The 5,205-nt window shown below is 43.7% G+C and overlaps 1 long non-coding RNA gene across 2 annotated transcripts; it reads right to left on the reverse strand.

The window, feature by feature from the left end:
- Positions 1-1,133: 1,133 nt before the first annotated feature.
- Positions 1,134-4,835, reverse strand: LOC134455452 (uncharacterized). Of its 2 annotated transcripts, XR_010036111.1 has the most exons (6): positions 4,766-4,835; positions 3,910-4,316; positions 3,082-3,202; positions 2,748-2,844; positions 2,305-2,473; positions 1,134-2,082 (listed from the first exon to the last, which is right to left on the reverse strand). It is a non-coding gene; the product is annotated as an uncharacterized LOC134455452 (long non-coding RNA). The 2 variants fall into 2 exon arrangements; XR_010036110.1 differs by lacking the exon at positions 4,766-4,835 and having other exon boundaries at positions 3,910-4,460.
- Positions 4,836-5,205: the final 370 nt, after the last annotated feature.

Raw genomic sequence — 5,205 nt, forward strand, 5'->3', positions numbered from 1 at the left:
GATATTAACACACCCTGACAAATAATAATAATTATTATATGGTTGTGACGTCATCGGTCGAATGCTCCATTCATTTCAACAGGGCTCCCCAACGTTCGCACGTCTGTTACTTTTCGATAACGGACGGGTTGGTCTATAACAGACCGCTGTCAATGGCAACAAGACTTTTCACTGCTAAAGCGACTTTTCAACAACACTCTAATCAGCTTCTGTGATAGACAACACCTGTTGTCCTGGCTACCTGTTGCCTAGCGGTGTTCCACAACGGCACTGTTTTGTTTTGCGCAGCAACAATCTTAACATTAAATAGGCCTAAAGAAATGTCCCCGCCATGTGTGAATCATTTAAGTATATCCATATAATAAGCGGGTTAACTTTCGGCGAGTCGGTCGCTTTGTGGAATAGCAGCACTTCAGAGAGAACAAGACCCCTCCGCTCCGCGTCTGGGTCTAAAGATTCTCTCTGTCGTGCTGCTATTCCACGGTAGCGACCTTCTCGCCGAACGTTAACCCTTACTTAAAAAAACCTTTTAGGCGAGGTTGTTCACTTGGTAAGACGTGATATAGGCTACTTAGAAAAGTTGTACGATGTACATCAGCAACACATTCCCGACTTTTTGAAGTAGTGTCACCTCACCAGTTATGTGGCCAGCTTGAAAAGAGCAGATATTAATGAAAAAATACATGAAATAGTATTTGAAATAGCAATAGGCTATTTGTTTGTTTTATTGGAGAAAAACGATTTCTTCATTACCATAGGCCTACCATACTCCATGTCTGTCTATGATTTAGGAGTGACCACACCATTGAAGCTTACACTTTATCCAGGAGAGGTTCCAGATTAGCCTGTCTTAATTCAAAGGCCATCAGAAAACAGAGAAAACTTTTCCTATCATCATAACCAGTGTTTGTGCATACATACCGTAATCAGGGTCGCTGACAGCTTTGGCTTTGCCCAGGACAAAGTCATCTGAAAGGGCCCCCCACTCAATACATAGACTACATACAATGTAATGAGGACCCATTCCTGGACCCCTCGTCTCACTGGGCCCAGGTCAACGGACCCCTTTGTCCCCCCTGTCAGCTTCCCTGCATGTAGGCCACATACATTGCTGAAAGAAGTGAACGAGACAGGAATGAAATGTGAATTTATTTCTGTTTACTTTTACACTATGAAGTGTGAACGGTCACCTCTCCCTCTCCTCATATTCAGAGTGCATAAAACAGCACTCAACTGTGTGGTCTGTTGATAGCCTGTGTAGTACAGTAGCTTAGACTCCATTTTTTGACAAAAATCTATGGAGGGTTAACACAAAGTTTGAAAATGTGTTTGACCAGTCTCCAATGTGCATTTAACTAATAACTAAAAATAAGGCATTGGCATTAAATACAGACTGATACATACTATAAATACACTCACACAGACACCCAAACAGTGTGCAATAATAAGATTAACATACTGATGGACAATAAATACACAAACACAATGGACACACACACACACACGGCAGGAGAAGTTCATACAGGTGATGTGAAGATGCTGTATACAAGGTGCAATGAGTAAAGTGTAAGTGGCATGGTGAAAGAAGTGTTCATGGAATATTCTCCCGTGTCCTTGGTTATTCATGTGGTTTTCTTCAGTGCGTTGAGGAGTCTGATGGCTTGTGGAAAGAAGCCGTTTCCCAGTGTGCTTTTGCAGCACCGCATGCTGGGCTAGCGCTTCCCTGATGGTAGTAGGGAGAACAGGTAGGGGTGATCTTATGAGCTTTTCTGCTGTCCTCACCACTCTCTGTACTGCCTTCTAGCCTTCAGCTTGACGGCTGCCATGCCAGACAGAGAGGCTGCTGGTCAGGATGCTCTCAATGACACCCCTGTAGAAGGTGGTGAGTGCCGTTGTGGGGAGGTCGGCTCTTCTCTCATCCTTCGCAGGAAGTGGAGTAGTGTCTGTGCCTTTTTGAGATGGTGGAGCCATGTGGTGCAGTTGGCAGAGGAGGAGCGGCACAGTGGTTGGTGCTGGGTTGATCAGGTTCAGATCCGAAGTTGCTGGTGTCATCAGCCCTCCCTCTGAAAACTGGCTCTGTGCCTGTCAAAAAAAGGCATGTTAATGTTATGAATGACAATTAAGACAAAAACAACCACCCCCTATCTACCTACAGAAGGACATGACATGAGCACGTGCATATGCTTGTGCACATGCCCCCCCACACACTGCTACTGTCTTAAAGTTTGGTGCACGTGCATGCATGCACGCCTATTCTCCCCCCTTTGCCTCAAGTCAAGTGTGCATTTTAGAGGTTGTCCTCACCTGCACATGTGTGAAGAGCAGGAAGATTGGAGGTTGAGGATGAAGAGGCAAGGCAGGAGGTTCTCCTTGTGAGCGGCCCTGGTCCTGATGCTGATTGCCCATCACCATGCTGTGGTTCATCAAACCCATTACCGGCATATCAATGCTGAACAGGAACGACTGCTTCCATCTGCACGCATGCACACAAACACACACACACACACACACGAGAGGGATACATAGAATACACTACATAAAAATCACACCCATCATTTTAATGCAGAACACCAGGCTGAAGAGATACACAGCTTCTGGCCTGTGCAGGGATCACTACAGTGCCAGTGTTTTGTATTATCCTCTATCCACATTTTTTTTCAATAAATAAACACAGCACAGAAAGGAATTACTGTATGAAATACTTATTGGTCTAGTGCAGAACAAAACAGATTCAGTGTTTTACTCACCACTGTGTGCAAGTTTCTGTGTTCAGCTCAGGTGGAAGCCTCCATCACAACATGTTGGTACTGACATTAACCATCCTTCAGAAAACTGCCTCTCTGCCTGTCAGAAATAGCAAAATAATGTTAACACAACAAGGTAGTATCTTAAAGATATCCTTAACCAAAGACAGACAGACACACACTGCCACTGTCTTGGTTCTAGGACACACACACGCCCTTTAAGGGTCACATCACATGTAATGGCCGGGTTCTCACTCACTCACTCACTCACTCACTCACTCATTTTCTCCTACTTTTGCCTCAGACAATGCAGTGAGTTTTTAAAAATTGGCCTTACCTGCACATGTGTGAAGGACAGGAAGGGAGGTTGAGGATGGAGCTGCCAGTCAGGAGGTCCAGAGCTGTCCTGGTCCATCACCATCATGTGGATCATCAACCCCAACCCCAACTTCTTATATCTGCGTGAACACATTCACAAACACACACACACACACACACAATAGGCGAGATACAGGTTATATGGCACATTAGGAGGCAGGGGTATTGTTGCACTCTAGATGTTTAGAAATAAGTAGGTGCGTGAACCCAAAAAGTAGAGTTCAATGTGGGAGTACACTAAATAAGACACTGAGGTCAAGTCACTGCTCTCTGATGGCAGCAACCTGAAACATCTGCTCTACTCTGCTCTGAGAAAAATAAATAAATTGACCTTAGTGTCTTATTTAGTGTGTGAACCTGCTCCCACATTGAACTATATGGCACATTTAAAATCAGACCCAATGACAAGTCAAGTCAATGCCACGGACATGAACCGACCATTACATTAAAATAACAGACTAAACAGTCTTTGGATGATTGAAGAGGCAGGAGAGATGAGGGGCCTCGATCCAGTAGCATTTATTTACTTCCCAATCTGAAACAAGACAGGGCGGACACAATGAGGCACACTGCAAGCAGATTCTTTGGGGTCGAAGCAAACGCCTTTCCCCTTGCCAATCTTCCAGAAGTGAGAGAACACTACAGCAGCTAGACAAGCTACTGTTTACAGTGTAATAGAGAAACCAAGGCACTTAGATCGTATAGTTTACAAAGTTAAAACCAAAAGAAAACACAATGTTTATCACCGAAAATACCACAGGGATCTCTTTCATACATTAACACATACCTGACAGGGCGGACACAATGAGGCACACTGCAAGGGGTCGAAGCGAACGGCATTCCTGCGACACAATAGGCTCGTTAGCACCTGTTAACTTCATAACGATCGCGGACATTAATGGCGCTAATGTACATACTTTGAGCGAAAATTACAACGAAAATATCAACACAAACGTAACAGAATATCTTCCCATCAAAGATCAATAAAATAACAGAGAAATTAAAGTACAGAAACATCATTAAATAGTTTGTAACACGGAGGAAAAAAAACACAGCTTACCCCTTGCCAATCTTCCCGAAGTGAGGAAGAGTTCCGGGTGCCACACCAATTAACGCCCCATCAGAAACAATAGGTAACGATAAACCCATCCCAAGTAGTATCTACATTGTAGCCCATATATTTTGAGAAGTTCACTAAGAGAAAATATAAAGGTTTATTTTTAGCACTACTACATCAAGTCGGTTTTATTTACAATTTCTTTACATGCACTGGTCAAGAATTGAAATTACGTTTAACACCAGGTTGAACAAATATGACACCTCCGACTTTCAGTGCTATTCTATACATCTTCGCTTCAAAGAAACACAACTGATAGCTCAGATGATGAAACAGACGTGCAAAACGCAGCACAGGAAGAAACTACTGTATGTCTGTCCATAACTTATTACTGTACATTATGACAAATACACACACAACATCTGAAACAAACTTACGAAGGGCAGCCTGTTATCTTGCCTTGAAGCTAAAAATCATTAGCCAAAACCGCTAATTGGTGGGCCGAGGTAAATGTTCGCCCTCCGACTGAAAGTCAACTCGTAAAGTTACCGTTATGTATATTCATGCATTTTATTCGAAATCTTACCGACAGTTGAGTGATCGCTGCAGCGAAATCCATCCAGTCGTTTTAATAAGTCCCGCGCGGCGCTTGTGTTGTCATTCGGCAGCATGTCCTGACTTCAGAAACTTGAACAGCCAAAGGGGCGTTACTGTGAGGGCGGTCTAGTAAGGAGGAATGGGCGTAGCGGTATTAGCTGGACAAGACGCAGCTGGACCATATTGCAGTATATGGGGATGGTAGAAGCACAGGGAAGAGCAGTTTAACAACAGCACAGTACAGCACAGGGAAGAGCAGTGTAACAACAGCACAGTACAGCACAGAGAAGAGCAGTGTAACAACAGCACAGTACAGCACAGGGAAGAGCAGTTTAACAACAGCACAGTACAGCACAGGGAAGAGCAGTTTAACAACAGCACAGTACAGCACAGGGAAGTATATAATGTATATAATATATAAATTATTAC

The sequence above is a fragment of the Engraulis encrasicolus genome, chromosome 9 (genome assembly GCF_034702125.1).
Source record: "Engraulis encrasicolus isolate BLACKSEA-1 chromosome 9, IST_EnEncr_1.0, whole genome shotgun sequence".
Lineage (NCBI taxonomy): Eukaryota > Metazoa > Chordata > Actinopteri > Clupeiformes > Engraulidae > Engraulis > Engraulis encrasicolus.